Genomic DNA, 17832 nt, shown 5'->3' on the forward strand with positions numbered 1-17832 from the left:
GAAGACATCATAACACGTAAAGCTCAAAAAAAGTCAGTTTTACACAACACTGCCCCTTAAAGAAACAAGTAGACCAAATGGTTCCTCTGGTTTTTTATTTAACGCTGAATCTGAGACGAGTTTGTGAGAGAGAAGCCTTGGAGTTGTGAAGGATCCTCCCCTCACCTGGCTAACAACCCAGTTCATTTCCTTCCATTTCAGCTCAGTGAAAGGCAGCGGGAGCGGAGCTGCTCATTTTCTAAAGCTGTCCTCCTCCTCAAAACCCTAATGTTGGCGCTGCAGGCCGCCTGCCGTGTTTGACTAATTGCGCAAAAAGGCAGATGCTTTTTAATGCACTTTACACTTGGAAGCGTTTTATCTTGTGGGGCGTTTGATGTCGGACCGAACTCCCCTACAGGTGCTGGGAGTTTTAAATCGATGCTCCTCCATGTGTGGAATTTCATTTTATTACAATCATTTCTCTTAATGGTAGCATGATTGTTCTATGTGTTGAGCTTCTCTTCTCTATTTTAATATTGTTTCAGGGATTATGTTTCATGAATTGACTCTGGCGTTGTGTTTGTTTAGAAGATCAATGCCCAAAGATCATTTTCAACCGAGCCATTTACTTAGAAACACTTAGCCGGATTTATTTTTATTTCAGATATGGCTCTTTTTTTTTGTATTAGCTTTTTGATAATTTTATCAATTAATTAAATTTCAACAAAGGAAGGACCTTATCTCACTTCAGCTATAAAAATGAATTAAAATCCTCAAAAAATAAACTACTTTTCTCAAATCTTGGGCTTTCATTATTCACTTTCAATGATTCAATCTGCAAACATAACTGAACTAAATATGGTTAAAGGAAAATCAAATTTAAGAGCAAAAGTCACAATAGGACAAGATCTTAGAGGACAAATGGACTAAATTGTACTTTTTACCCTCGCGCAGCATAGTTTTAGCTGATTAGAGCACATTTCTTTTCAAAGTATGCAATGAAGACGACAATTTATTCACACTGTACACACGTTAAGGTGTAGTAAGAGCTCACAAAAACCTTTTAAAAAATGCATGAAAAATGCTCAAAAATGATATTGGGAAAGGTATAAGATCTCTGAAAATGATCCAAGATCAACATTTCTGCTCCTGTGCAGTCTCCCAAAGGCTTACAATACAAAGTTCGACCAAGTCTGTTATGCAGGGATATAAAACTTTAATGTCTCAGTGGGGCATCAATTGTGTTAACTGGCTTTTACGCAATGACATAAACTGCACCACACTTTCAGCACTGCATGGTAATTCCACCTTTATCAGCCTGACGTTTGCATATAAAAACCAAAGCTCCCTAAACTCTAATGCAAGCGTCGGCAGAGCGAACCAACTGACCAACTTTCCACTGACGCCATGACATCAGCTTTTCTCCGTCTCACTGGTTTTTTCCAAATACGCACTCTATCTAATTAATTAAACTGTGGGTGATGTCCACTCCGGCTCTCGTTTATTGCAGGTCTCTAAATTAACTTGGTGGATTCCTCATTCCATTTAGCTGACTTCAGTGACAAAGGGACGATAAGAGAGGAAATCACGAATCCTGCTAACCCATCTGATCCCGCAAGTGAAAGAATGATTAAGAAGGTGCAGGAATGGTTGTAATTGCTTTCGTTTGATCACTTCTCAAACCGCTGCTTACACAGCTTACTCATTTGTGTTTGATGATAGAGGCCTTTATTAGGCTTTTGATCAGTATTATTAGTATTATTAAAGCCTTCTTGATTTTTTTCCCCTGCCTTCCACATTCTTTCTTTTCCACGTTGTCTTATGGAGAACAACCAAGCTGTAGATTTTTCATGTTTTTCTCTAACTTTAATACCTCAGTTACTTTAGGTAACCTGTTCTTTTGTTTTGCCATACAGAAACAGCACTTCCAAAATGCTTTCTTACCATTTCAAACACTGCCATTCATTTGATCACAGCATAAAATAGCTTGATATTGATGTTTTGGACATGAGCATCACAACTCTCACATCTCGTGTGAGACATGTTGCAACGTGACATCGAACGTCACAAAAAAACAAAGAAAACCTGCTCACCGACGATAACTACCACTGATGTTGGCTGTCAAGCTGTCAACATAATCCACTAAATCTTAAATGTATATATAATGCATAAAAGAAAAAGAGATCCAGTGCTTTGCTACTAACACTACACTACAACAACTATACAACAAGGTCAGGAAAAATGTTTAATTAAAAATAACGAGGGAGAAGGAAGTAGGTCAGTGATGCTAGCTTGACTTTGAAACTTTAACATGCAGACGTGCTGTGGAATTCTGTGTTTTGGTTCCGTTAAAAAATAAAGCAACCCACACACCAACTCTGACAGATCATCAGTAGAACAGGTGTTTAAATTGACAAATCAACCACAGCTGTGTTGAGACGATCACTTAATAATTGCGAAATAAACATCAAACCTGAAAAAATAATACTGTAACTTGCTGAATGTTCCGTTCTTCGTGTGGGACATGGTTGCATGTTTTTAGTGTCAAATCCTGATAAATTAGTGGCGTTGTCAGTAAGTTGCGATACCAATAAGTGTGTGTAGTGTAGCCAACAGAGAGAACGAGAAAAATTAAGACAAGTGGTTTTGAGTTGTTCAACGGTTTTTCTGTTATTTTCCTTTTACTGTGGCGCACTGCCCTAAATTAATAACACCTACATTCCCAGGTTTCATTTTGTTAACATGGAAGGAATGCCAAGTAAAAAAAAAATTGTTCACCTATGGAAGAGCCTGAATTATTTTTAGCTAGCTAGCTAGCAACAGATGAAATCTCAGATCCAGATTTCTCAGTAATTACATCATCAAAACCTTTTGGAAAGAAATGCCAGAAATAAAGAGGAAATCAGTTTAAACTTTTATGATCTGATATATTTCTGCTTTAAAGGCCAGGAAATGGCTTATATAAACTGATTCAGGCCTGAAGGCAATTTAGCCTCTACTAATTTCGGTTCTCCAGATACATGTCTCTCAATTACTTCTGACATTTCCGATATAAACCATGCAAAGAAGCAGTTTGAGAAGAACTGCAGATACAGTTTGTGGTTTTATTATTCATTGCAATCCGATTCTTCTCCAAGCTTAACAAATAAAGCTGATATTAAGTTGGCCCATTTATTTTTTTAGACAAATGATCTGTTAATTTTAATCAAGATAACATCGTTAGCAATGGCAGTGTGGATTATAAATTGACTGTTCTGACATTTTTTGGACTTGCTCATGCAGACATTTGCTCGGGGATTTGAACCGACTTGTATTTATTTAGTTTCATATGTTGGGCTCTTGACCAAACACAAAACTTTCCACAAACTTTCCACCCAGACTTCAGCATGTCTTTTTAGTGGTAATCAATGTGGTCTGAAAGTAAACCTTGTGCCTGCTATTCATCTACTCTACAACAACACATTAGACAGGTAGGCATTGGTAAATTATTTGTTTTTCTTCAGATAGTTTCTTTCTACTTGTTTCTCGCAAGAAAACATCAGTTAAATGGTGTAAGAATTTCAAACATCAAAATAATTCAATAGAGATTTCCTATGAAATGTGTGTCTTTTCAGATAAGCTCATTCCTTTACCACTTTTTTGCCACCTATAATGTAAAGTTTGACTTTGCCATGGGAAAATAAATCACATTTTAAAACTAAAACTTCTCACACGATACTTGCAGATCAATGTTAAACAAGTCTGTTATAGAAATTCTCACGTTACAAACGGCTTGAGCACAAATACTGCGGTTTCAAGGCATTTTCCAAAAAATGTGGGTACCAAATTGCATGACATAAATTGATTTTATGTAATACTTGTATTTCTATGTTCCTTACAAGATTTACTGAAAGCTAAATAAACTTTGAACACATGTCAAATCAAGTTCTTGCATCCTTAAAGTAAACTCCATGAGACGTTACGGAACATGGAGCAGCAAACTAACCTGGTTTCGGTAAACAGCATCTGACTCACCTAGATATGATGTATGGAATAACCGCAACCTCCCATGAACTCTTGTAAAGGTATGCTTTGAACAAAAAAAGGTTTTAGACAATGTGCCTTTTCATCTAGAACATTTCAGGACAGTATAAACACAAACTATTCCAGCTTCTTTTTACCAGCCTAAAAGTGGCTTGGATCTCCTTCAGAGTACATTCCTTAGGCCATACTGATATACAGTTCCTGCAGAAGTATTAGCTAATGACCTTTTGCAACTACATCACCTAATCATGTTAAAGCACCATGACGGATGTCGAAAGTGAGGACGGGAGTATTGAGAAAACAACTGCGATTGTTTTCCCAAGTTGCCAATATAGCCATGGATTCTACTTGTTCAAGTAAAGCTACTTTGTCTGTGGAAGTAGCTCACCTAGTCGGTACTTATAGACAAATGCGGTATTTACAAATGTTGGAAATAGCTAGCTTAGAACTCGACCTATACATCTTCCCTCCTGATGCATTGATCAAATTGCTGACTTTCTCTGAATTCACGGCACGTTTTATACGACTATGTTATAAATGGCATTTCCTCTTACACCGGAGCAGACTTAAAAGCGTACAAGAGTCTAGATGCTTACATGATGGTTGAGGCATTCTATCCATGGTCCTTACTCATGAGATGCATACCTTCTCCATAATGCAATATGTGATTGAATTATGTACTTTTAAAAGTACATCAATGTCAATCTTCATCTGGTAGAAAGAATTCACTGCTAATCTGCGAATGCATGAGGGCTGCTAGTCCTTATGATTGACGGGCGCTAGCCATACCTTTCCTAATTAAAAGTTGTAGAATCAAATCAAATGACACTTTTGGCTTGCATTCTTGACCACACACACAAATGTACAGCACTCTGACCATTTTAAAGAGAAATCAACTAAAAAGTGATATTAGGCAACAAGCTGTCCGTTTGACAAACACAGGGGTAGTTTTAATGTCCGTCATGGTGGAGTAGTTGCGTTTTCAAGAGAGTGATGTCACGCACAAGGGGTCAATATGTCCATGATGCAAATCTCTTCACTCCCACCACATCCCAGAGGGCAATTGAATCCAGAGTAAAATGAAGCAGTTATGAAAGAAATTAGCTTAAGATGATCTGTGACATTGTTCATTATTCAATTAGAGGTAGCCACCTCAAGATGGGTACACAGACTGAGAGGAGATGGACCTGGTCAAGATTCATTGTGCCAAGAAAATATCCTCTACACTACGAGTCTTCGACGCCAGGCCTTGGAAGGCGGTGTTGTGCAACTTTTAGATCAATCTCTGCTTCAACACACCCGAGTCAAATAATCAGGTCATTAGCAGGACTCTGGTGGAATTGATTCCCTACTGAGGAGGTGATTCATCCATTTGATTCGGGTCTCTGGGATCAAGGCCACATCTAAAAGTTGCATGACTCTGGCCCACCGGACTAGAGTTGAATACCCTCGCTGTACGTCATTACATTGCCTGTTTGAACTGTTGATTTCAATACAGTATAACATTAGCAAGTCGTTTTCATCCGCACAACTACTGCTCATTGGATGTTTTATCTTTTTCCAGACCATTCGCTGCAAACCCTAGAGACACTGGTGTGTGAAATTCCCAGTAGCTCAAATGTTTCTAAACTACGCTTGCCAGTACGTCTGGTACAACATTGTTGCATTTAGCAAATGGAAATCATTTTTGTAATTCTAACCAACCTAAAGCAAGAGTCTGGTCTGATTAAACTTTACAGTGGGGGAAAAAAAGAAAAAAAAGGTGCATGTCTTTTTGCTCAGTGTAAAATAAACTTCTGGTATCAACTTTCACTTTGAAGGAGGAAGATGTTTTGACTTTAATTACAGGTCTGTGTTGTGTCAGACTGCTGGAGAAGCTCTGCCTACATACATGACAAGATATTAAAGGGGACAAAGCACAGGAGGCGAGAGGCGCTGCATGTAAAACACTAAAATCAATATCTTCCATCCAGCAAGCTGCTACACACACAAACTATAACATAGACAGTCCTCTCTGGTCCTTGGCTTTTTTTTCTTGCTTGCTGTATATGTTTTCTTGAGCTGTGAATCCAGTCAAACGTGAAGTTTTAAGGAGGACTACAGTCTCAGCACAAATGCCTGGATTGTTGTGAATTTACTGTCTCACTGAGGCAGCATATAACCCACTTCCTAATCTAGATAAGCGGGAGCTAGGAGTTAAGGTAAAAAAACAACAAAGAAAAAACACAGTGCACTCTGTCAAGGCTAGTCTTTATGATGTTCTAAAATTATTTACATCTGCTTAAGTGCTCAAAAACCCCATACCACAGATCATACTGTCATTATTCATTTAAAAACCGGAGCCAAACACCAAAAAACCCCAACAGAGACGGTGTCTGTAAACCCTGCAGTTTATATGGGACATACTCCCTTTTTTCTTCCACATAGAAAATACTCCCAGAACTGTTAAATTTGTTTTTAGTTGTACATTTCTAATCAACAGCTTATTAACTTAGCCAGGACAAGGGAGCTATGTTTGATTTTTCCAACTTGAAACCTTTGAAATTCTGACATTGTGTTGAAATGGAAAGCCACAACAGTCGGGCAACTGGAGAATGATTACCATTAATAACCTCACATAACCTCAACGTTAAAGAACTCTCTCTTTAACATTTAACACCTTCCACTTGACTGTGCTTGCATCAGTTTAAGTTAAGCTTTTCGAGCGATCTGAGAAAACCAGCTCAAGTACGTTCTATTTTTCCGTCTGGTCCCCTAAATCGATGTGGAAGGTAGGACTACCTCAGAGAGACGGGGCAAACCGTTGAAATTCTGGGAACAAACTTGTGTGCGTTATCTGTCTAGACTTATCCAGGCTGGTGGAGGAGAGCCAGGTGACTGCATGTGAGAGATCAAAGTTCTTGTCAGCCGTACTTAAGATGGAAGCCGGAGCACGTAGTTACCAGGACTCAGGATTTGCGTCCATCATCGTAAGCCCCGGCTGCCTTTGTTCTTCGCACGACCTCTGAAAAGATGCTTGTTTCACTCTTCCAAATGTGCAAGATTCCTTTTTGATTTATATCCTAAGCATATTGTTTCATCTGTGACGTTTTCCTGCCTGTGGAACGAAGAGGTCTGAGCTTAAGCAAAGCTTGTCCTGGATAATCAAATCCTTATCTCCAAGGAGGAAAAATTCTGCTGTCTTAAAGGACATGGAGCAAAGGACAAGCGAAGAGGCTTAACTATTATTTCTCCTGCCTCCCCATTGTCTTCGTTGAGTACTTCCTGTCTTTTTGAGGTCATCTCCTTCTCTCAGCGTTTAAGCTGCTATAAAGTCATTGTACGCCCCTCTTTCATGTCTTTGCTTTACATTGAAGAAGAAAAAAAAACACACCTGACTGAGTGCCAGTGTCACAGCAAAGCTCAACTTTGCCAATTCCTTCCTTGCCGTGTTCCTTTTCTCCGTCGCTGGGCCTCGTTCAATCGCTCCCACTCTTTTCACTCTTCGTTTTCTCTCCGGTATAAAAGCACAGCGGCTGTTCTGCTCCAAGCTGCTTGTCCGCATGACAGAGCACCAGAGAGATGATGGAAAAGCACTTCTTCACCCTGGCTCCTGTGTGTGAAAGCCTTTTCTTTTTTGCTTTTTTAGGAAGACCGACCAGCTCCGTCTAGAAGGTTCGGCAGAGAGATACTGGCAGTCGAGAGGAAACCAGAACAGAATGAAAGTATTCAGCTTCCAAATAAATTTAAAACATGTTTTCTTGAGTTGATTCTACTCTTTTCTTTTCTCCCTTCTTTCAAGGAGGCTGAAAGAAGACGGCCCGCAAACTATACACATTAATTCTCCTCTGCTAGGCGCAGGGAATCCAAGCCGACTGGGTGCGACGGAGAGAATAGAAGGAGAGAGAAAAAAAGGGGGGAAAAAAAAGAAAACACTCCACAGCCTGCCTAACTAAATGATGGTGTTAGGATTATTGGGGACCACCAGTTCAGTGAAGCAGAAAATGGGAATATGCTTGTGAGGGCACACCAGTTTACTTGAGCAGGAACCGCAGGCTCCCAGAGAGACAGACGGGGCAACCTCAGCAAAACATTCTGCTGGGAGGGATGGAGGAGGAAAAAGAAAAAAAAAAAAAAAATGGTGCCTCACTTTCCCGAGAAGTCTAGATGCAACTAATTGGAATTCATCGCGAGCAGAAATGCTTTTCAGCACCTTATTGAATTCTGGATTCTCAACCATTTGACTTTAAGCGGGCTCGGTTCAGCAGGAGGGAAAATTAATCACAGTCAATAACGGGGCTGGAATTCATTTTCAGCCCCTCGCATCGTGTCCATTCGTAAACCGCACTCTGTGTTGAAGTACAAGCGCTTTCAAATTTCCCTGGGAGAAGTGAGAAGCTAATTAGCCTCCTGCAAAAAACAAAAGGGGGGAAGAGACTCTTTCTTCTAGCACTTTATTCTGTTGTATTTTCAGAAAGTTGTTATTTCATCAGGAAATGCAGATGAAAATTATATTTGACATTTGATTTGATTATCCCTCTCAGACGCTCCTTGATTAACAAACAAACACCAACCTCCAGTTTGATTCCAGTTCTTGCTTTAACAGGTAATATTTGAATTTTATTTCCAACCCCCTAAAAAACTATTTTGAATTCCTAGAGGTAAAGGTTCTGTTTCAATGAAATCTATTTTTTAAGACATTTCATATGAAATCTACTGTATAGAACACAATCTGCTATGAAGTTATGGATGGTAGCTGGAGGTTAAAGCTAAAGGTCATGAAGGGAAAGATGAGGAGCATGAAATGGAGTTAAAGGGGAAACTTTCAGGAGGTTTTAGAGCCAGAAAATCTAGAAAACTTGAAAGTATAAAACAATTTACTGTCAGCTTTTCTATTTTTAAGGAATAAGAGTCAGCTTTAATGGCCAGATTTGTGCACATAAATAAGACATTTGACTTTGGTTTCACTTGGCTCTCTCTTTATGCAATTTTAATATAACTATATAGAAAGAATTGTTGGGAAATAAATACCTTTATCATGTTTTTACACAGGAAAGTCTGAATACTGGCAACCTGCTGCTTCTTCATTTACCACGGAAAGCAGATAAGTACTTCAAAACACACTTTTGTAACACGAAAGTGTCTGAAGCAATGCTTCACTAAAATGGAAATACATTATGTGCATTTACCTCCAAAAAGTGCGTGAGGTTTGTAGTAGTAGAACAGGGAAAAAACAAATTTTTTCTGAGCCTCTATTCAAAACGTTTGCTTTTTTTTTTTTGCTGAAGCTTGTGAAACAATTTGAAACTTTTCTAGGAGAAACCAAATCCTTCAGAGTTGAAGGAGAGCTATGGCAGCAAATCAGCAGCCAGCATTAAGGGCATCTATGCTCTTGTTTGTGAGCATAAAGTTTTTCAGGTGAGAAACGTATCTTTTTATATGCTCTCGTTCTCTGAAAAAAATATCTGTAGACATCAAAAAATTGTTTCGGAATATCACTGTTGTGCAGCTAACCTCTTGTACATTATTGTGGTGAATTCACTAAAGACAGTTTCCAGTCCTGACGTGGTCAAGGTGCCATTTTTTATCCCAATAATGTACGTGCTGCATTCAAATGACATCCTGTAGATACATTGGCTTGTTCAAAAGCAAAAACACCAGCACATTTGAAATAATTGTGTGATGTTTGTGTAATACAATAAAATATAGTCATGAATTCAGGTAGAAAGAGGTTCAACCTTAATGTGAGAACATGGCCTGATTTTGTGAAGAAAAAAACATTTTTAAAAAATGGGACTTTCAACTTCTTCCATTCACTACTGCCATTTATAACAGGTTTTGGAGAAAATGCAATGCTGATGCATAGATGCTGACTTGCATATTTTTCCTATTTGAAAAATGTGTATGAAGCCATATCTAAGATATTAAGTGTAGACTACAAACTTACTGAAAACAGTTTATATATTGCAAAATAAGAGAAGATGTATTTCTCTCTTTGGCATGTTACAAGTTCAAAACCGCTGGTTTGAAATCTTCAAATCTTCATCATTTTTATGGACTTTAGGCATTGACCAACAACAGCTGCAGCCTATAGTCACGATTTATTTGTACATAGACGTAGCACAGCAAAAAAAAAAAGTGAAATCACATTTTGATCATTAATTTTCATGTCGGTGTTATGAAGACGGATGATGTTAATCTCAACCTGTTTTCAGCCAGAACCAGCATCCTCAAGTTGTCCATCACATGCGATTTAGTCATGCGTTGCGGTGTATCCCGCTCCCGTTTATTTATGTCACACTCGACTGAGAATCCTCGGCTCTTAATTATGAGGTACAGCTGTGCTCAAGTTGTGTCGGAAATGCTAAAGCGCGACCCGGGCCGTATCCGCTCGTCGCTCTCCTGCGATGCTGAACACGTTGAACGTGGTCAAACACCCTGGCGTTAATGGGACGCACGTGAAAACGGTTTGGAGACCTAAAGTAGTAAAACGGTTGAGGGGGTAAACAGAAGGGAGGAAGTCCGAGACGGTCCAAATGAAGCAGGACTCTGATGAAGTTAAAAACAAAATGTACAAGCGATAAACTGGGAAAACTGTGATAAAATACATTGACAATTTGTGATTTCAACACAGCAAAAAGTTCAAATGTACTAGGGTGTGGATAATTTTGCAAGCCGCTCCTTGCCTCCACCTTCTGGCCTGAATTCATGTAAAGTTAAGGATAAACATTTTCATACTTCTGGCAGGTTTAAGTTTAAACTTAGTTTTAATAAACAGGTTTTTCCTTCTGGAAGTACTGCTTACGTTTTGGAGTAGCTCAGCCATACTTCTGACCTGAATCTGATTTGAGTCCAACATTAGGGTGATGGCAGAAAAGGATGAGAGACCTTCCAGGCTTAAAGACTTGGAACTTCTCACCAAAGATTAATCATCAAAATGTCAGCTGAAGCATACAAACAGCTGGTCAGGATTTGCTTTAATGCTGTTAGACTCTTACATTGATTGTTAAAAATAGTCCAAGTCTTGTCTGACATGCCTAATTTTTAATAAATTGTATTGAAAAACAGACATGATCCTTGGTTTGTGTCCTATTTGCATCAACAGGCATTAGGGGTTTATTTATACCACTTTGCACATGTGCTAGTTTGAGGTATTAAGGGCTTTATTTTTTACACTTTTTACTTCATCTAGCTTCTTTTTTTGCCAGCAATATATTAGTTTACACCTTCACATCAGCCTATGAATTTATTTTAGGGTGAACCGATCACAAAGATAATCGGCAGGTTTAAAAAGCCTGACCTGCTGATTGAGATTATGGCCTAGACCAATTTTTTTTGTCCGAAATGTCGCTAAATACAGCAAGAAATTCACAGAGATGGAAACTATTGTTAACTGCAAAGGTGCAGACATGACCTGGGTGGGACTGTAAATCAAACCTCTCTAACAGGAAAGCAGAAGAGGACAGGGGTTGATTTTCAGACCTTTGCTGAAGGAAATAAGATCGGGGGATAAGATTGGCTTCACATGCGAGTAGTGGCTGATCACCGATCTCCCAAAATTAAGGGAATCGGTAGCGTTCAGTCAATTATTTACACTCTTACATAAGACTCAAGGATCAAACTAATCAATCTCGCTCTGTGACAAAGTGTTCATATCCATTTTCCAGTGATGCAACAAATTAATAAGTATTTGAATTAGCAAGCCGATCCTGTATGGATTGCATTGGAGCTTCTGTAAATCAATGCGGGTCCACTGCCTGTCTCTGCTGCCTTGCGGATGAATAAAGATGTAGTCGCATGCAGAAGGAAGGAAACAACAAGACGGCTGCAGAAACAAATCAGCACCTCGGGCAGTTTGTGTCGCAGCTGGGAGATGCTGCTGGGGCGGAAGGTGAACCTCGGCAGCACCAGTCACCCATAGGCAACACGAGCAGTCGTCTGGGATACAGACGTGTTTTGCCCTCGTCTTCTTCTCTGCTTTTGCCCACAGTCTCTGTGGGCTCATTTCAACAGCAGAGCAATAAAGGAATCAACTTTTTTCCTCTTTCTTTGTCACCTGTGAAGTCATGCATATCCAGAGAGCATTCATGCAGCGGTTCATATTGAAAACCTTAAACCTGTTAAACAGGCTGTTTATACAAAATCACTTCTTGTTAGCTTACTGACCTGAACACATTCATTCTTTATTCCTTTTAGAGAATGAAGTAAATAGAAAGTATATTATTCATTCCATTAGAGTGAACTTTGTCTTGTTGCTCATAAACAACTATTCAGAATCACTGAAAATTAGAAAAAATAAATGAATAAGTATATGTTAGCAGTCAGTTGTTTTTTGTGAATGGAAGCAGTTTTCAGCTTCTGTGCACCACACATCTTGAACAAACTTCCAGAAAACAGCAAAACAACTGAAACACTGAGTTTCTTTAAATCCAGACTAAAAACAAAACTTGTTTTGAGTTGCTTTTGAACCAGAATAGATGGAAAATTAACCAACATATTTGATGTGTTGATGATTTTGATGGAACGCAGCAAACTATGTATATTACATTACAAATGTAGAAGAAATATATATATTTTACGTTTCCATGATGTAAAGCGGTTTGAACTGCCTCGTTGCTGAAATGTGCAACACAAACAAACTTGACTGATAGATGAAATTCATTGAATTTTATCATCTGTAAAACGAAATCCAGCGGCGTTTAGACTTTTGTACAGGACTGTGTATTTTTTCTCTCCATCTTTTTATATTCCTCAGAATTACTAAACAAACAAAAAAACATCTATATTTTGATGTGAAATTAGGAAGTTGTGACAGACCAAAGGCATTATGACCGTCATGTGGATTGAAAACAAGATGAAAGCTCAGAACGCCCTTCACTTCTGTTGGCATTGCCTTCACAGTTCTGGCTGTTCGCCTAAACGTGTAATGAATCAACCACGCAGCAGACCGCTAACACGATCATGTCTGTAACACGGCTGTACTGCTCCGACATAAGCCTTGTGATTGTACAATCCAAGATGATCCATTTACAAAGATGATCCAATAACGCCAGGAACTCTATTTGATTTCACCTTGACCAGAAGACGACCTGCTGTCAAATAGGCGTGCTTTCAATTGCCTGACCTCTGATCAGCCAAGGATGACAGGTGACTTGCGCGTGCCGGATTGTTAAAGCTCTGGTGAGCTGATCCCGGACCGGCGCTTGAGGCGGTCGCTCAATAACGAGCCGCGGGGGGTGAAGCGAGAAACAAGTAGTTTCCATGGCGAAGGGTCCGCCGAGGCCAAAGAAGCGGCCTGAAACGATCGGTAATCAAGAAGTACAGCCAGAGGCGGTGTCATGCTTGCCGGATTGCTCCATCTCCTCACATTATCTTCTCATAACGCTTCAATGAGGGCGCCGCACTACTCCTTTCAGAGGCTTCTTTACAGCACAGCAGGGAGCAGGGCCCGGGATGAGCGATCAGGAGAAATCACCTTATGTAACGTCTTAAAAACAAAGAAAAACAGTAGAAGTCTATTTCAGCTGTGGGAAGGAACGCTTAGAAAATCTGAGTTCTTAAAATTTTGAAGACTTAATAGATTGTTGTTAACTGTTTTTTTGTTAAATCTTTTTCTAGTGAGGCTATTGACAAGAAATTCACAAAGTACGCAGCTAACAGTCAAAGTAATCCACACACAAAGTAATCAGAACAAAATAAATTCAAAAATACTTCATTTGTCCAAAAAGGGAAATTAAATTCTGTCGTAAATTGTATCGTCATTTGTTTTTGCTGCTCCTCCTTAAATTTCCGTCTGGTTGTATGTTTAGAAAGATGGGCAGAGACACAAAGTCTGGGATATGATTTACACACGTCTGCTTCGCAGGCTATAACTGTTCCAGCTGGAATCTTAACACTATTACACACAACTTATAGACTCATTTATATCCTTTTTTGTGTATATTGATTACTTGTTAATAGGCTTGTCTCGATAAACGGCAAATCAATTAATCGTACGATAAATTAAAACTATCGACGTCATTTTAATTATCGGCATTATCGTCTCTTCCGGCCTTTTTCTCTTTCTGTTGATGACACCGAATGAAAAAAAGGCTCAACTCCGGTGCTCTCCACTGACCCTCCTTCCTCATTTTACTTAGTGTAAAGCCCAGTGCACACGATCGTAGAGCTGTCGGCCGATTGTCGGCCCATTTTTAAAACCTGACAGATCACACATTAGCCGACAGAAATCCTAGGTATAACGGTTCGATCGGTTCGGTCCTGCTGTGTGGTGTCCAACAATGGGCACAAAATAATGGCTACAAGTCCAGTGAACTAATTTTAAAACCAGGCATTAATCAATGCTTTACTACAATCTACCTGCAATGCATGTGGCTAGTGTCAGCGTAAAGTCCTGACAGAATGAAAATCATTAGAACCTATTTACGTCACGTTAACGAAGAACAGCTGAAAAGTTACCGGTTTATCAACTGCGGTAGCAATTTCGCTCCAACTCCTCCCCTTGTCATTTCTATATTCTTTGCATGTTGAATAAACATTAATATTGTTTCCACATATCATCTCCGATGTCCGCTGGACTTCGGGTTGCGCCGTATCAGCTGTTTGGGATTCCCCGACGTAATTTCCCCTCAGAAAACAGGGAGGAGAATCCTCGCTTTCTGATTGGCTGCCTGTCACATTCAACAGGCTGCGTTAAGATCCCAGTCGGGGAAAACTCCTGATTTAGATCGGAGCGGCAACGAGGATTTACCGTAACACACCACACAATCTTAGAAAGACCAACGTTTTAAGATTGTTGTAAGGGGAAAAATAGGAGCAAAAAATCATGCAGTGTGAATTATTGCATCAGGTAGTCGATGTGCCCATCTTCTCTATTTACATCCAATTATTACTGAAGGGCAACATAATATACAGACTTCATATTCTGCACTCTTTTGGTTGAATGCAATATTTATTTCCACTTTGGCTTTATGTTGTTTAGTTTTTTTTTTTCAAGTGAGTTTTTTGTTAATAGAGACTGAGAATATATTTTATTTTTGTTTTTGGTTGTTTTGTTTATTTTGTTTATCAGTTCCAGTGTTTAGTGTTCTTTTGAAAATAAAGTGTATCTATCTTTGGCAAGAAATCGCATGCATTATTACGTCATTTCTATTAAATCAGTGTAAAGAGGTCTTCAAACAATATTATCGTTTATCGCAATAATTTTTGAGACAATTAATCGCTCAGCAAAATTTGCTATCGTGACAGGCCTAGCTGTTAGCATCTTGTGTGAATTCCAGATCAACAACCTAATCCAAGAACATATGTTCTGAGAAGAATTGTAACATTCAATATATATTTTCCCAGCTAAAATTAGCAATTTAGGGCAACTGTAATTTTGAAAACAGCCATTGATGTTTGGATTTAATTTGGTTAAAGGCGACGATGGATAATTTTTTTTTTTTGTAGATGAAACGGATAGAACCTAAGAGGTGCAGAATCAAGTCTCAGATGGAATAGAGACAAGAAAAGCAAGCAGTGATTGAATCTTGAGATGTTAGTAAAGACCAAAAGCAGAACCTCTCAATGCCTCGCCACTGGGATAGAGGCAGACTGCATACTGCATAGGTCACAGCAGGCCATCACGTAGGCAGCTCACACACACGTCTAAGTTCAAGGTCTCAAGATATCTTTGTTATCCCTCAGGAGCAAAACAGCAATACGACAGAAGAAAAAACAATCAAAGACATCTTCACACTTGTTTGCAGACCAAATTTAGGACATCTGACATGCTTGTTCAAATTGAGTGAGTAAAACACACACTATAAAAAAACCTTAAATAACCCTGTGTTTTGAGAGGCGAGTATAAATACAGAGCAGGGTTTCCCCAGTGTATTATAAGCCTGGCGGGCCACCAGGCTGTACTAGTCTGTTGGCCTCACAAGCCATCCCAAATTATGAGGCTTGCTCCAGATTTTTGCAATTTAACATTTTTTAACACTAAAACATGGTGGACTGCCCCAGCACCCCTACCACCAGTAAGAAATGTGTACAACCCAGTTAAAAGTCCAGTCTCTTAAGACAAAATGTTCTCATGGCACAATGCAGCGAATGAAGATCATCATTTCTTGACTCAATATAATTTACAAGAAAACCTTGTCTCATAACTCCTGCACATTTTCATAACACCTGGCTCTGAGTTAATATCACAACCACGCAGTGCAATAATAAAAATCTCCCATGAAGCAGATGTGCATATCAGTTTGTCAGCATCTGAGAAAGAAAATATTTAGGGTGGGAACAATAAAAATTGATAAGCTTTCACAGAGGGGTCTTTTCAACTGTTTCTAATAAATGCACATTTAGAGACATGTACAGTGATGAAGATAGCCTCACTGTTACAACATCACTACATTAAACATAATTGCTCAGCTGTAGTGAGAATTTAAATAAAAACAGAAATAAAAAAAGTAAATCCCCTTGTATCAAATTAAAACAGTTGAGATAAAACTACTTATTTATGTTTCCACTCTAACCAATGAAGTGCACAAAGTGAATCCTACAGAACACACAAGTAAAATTTCTATTCAATCACATATTTTGAAATTAGGGGATTTGGTTAATTTAAACATTTTATCAGTTATGTTTAAAGCTAGAAAGACATTGCCATTTAATTTACAAACGGTTTTGTTTTTTTTAACTTAAGCACAAGTGACAGAAATAACCGGAGGAAGTATGATTTCAAAAGTAAAATTGTGCAGACTACTTTAAAACAAACGTGCATTTCGGTGCGAGGAGTCAAATTATGGAATAGTTTGGATGAGGATTTGAAAAAATGTCCTAAAACCAATTCAAAATACTTTATAAGAAAAAAATGATGTCTTATACACTTTTGACTTAATGAGGAGAAAGATATGTTGTTTATAATCTTCCTTTTATACAAGTGGCCATGAAAACAAAAAGGTTTATTTTGTAATAATTGAGAAAGGGGCAGGTTTTTATAAGGTTTTTCTTCTTCCCGCTCCTTTTCACTCATGTAGATAAATTGTTACAAGACAATGTTTTTGTACATTGGTGATGTAATGTGTTTTGTTGAGTGAATAAACCTATTGATTGATTGATTGAGAAATGCTAATCAAAATTAAGCAAGGTGAACAGAAGTGATGAGATCCCAAATACTTCTCGGTTAACCTTCCTCTCCTGTTTGCTACAGTCTTTGCTGTTTTCTTCCTAAACACTAGATGTCGCTATCGATTGTAGCAACAAAGCAGGAGTGGTCACAGAAGAAGAGACATTAATCTAATTTTAGTGAAGCAAAAAACCCAAAAAAGACAAAAAACGTCATTCTTATCGGGCTAGCCTCTTCTACGCCATCATCCATCTTTTGCTAGCTTTTTGAATACCTTTTGTGAGTTTATCTACATATTTTAAGTCCATTCCTTGTTCTTTATAAAAACTATAGGAAAGTGGACAACTAGAAGACGGTAGGAGTTGAAGCATAGCCATTAGAGTTTGGAAAAAGGCCAAAGTCCAGCTACAAATGTTTGAAAAATAGACATATGAAATACTGAGAAAAATCGCTTTAAAAATCCAGGAGTGTTTAGAATCTTCCCACAAAAATATGAAGAAACTATTGATCAACGTGAAACAAAACCATGGAAGTAGCATTGAAGTGCAGCTATGACAACAGTCCACAAGGGGATTGTAAAACATGACTAGGACGAAAATTTGTGCCTGGATAAGACTTTACGGATAGTTAGATGTTTCCAGTTATAGGTAATAGGTTAACTACACTGCTGTATTTCTACAATCTTTTTTAAGTAGCGTAAAAATAATTTTAGCCCTGCACAACGGGTAAGTTTGAACATTTTT

This window comes from Xiphophorus hellerii, chromosome 15 (genome assembly GCF_003331165.1).
Source record: "Xiphophorus hellerii strain 12219 chromosome 15, Xiphophorus_hellerii-4.1, whole genome shotgun sequence".
NCBI lineage: Eukaryota > Metazoa > Chordata > Actinopteri > Cyprinodontiformes > Poeciliidae > Xiphophorus > Xiphophorus hellerii.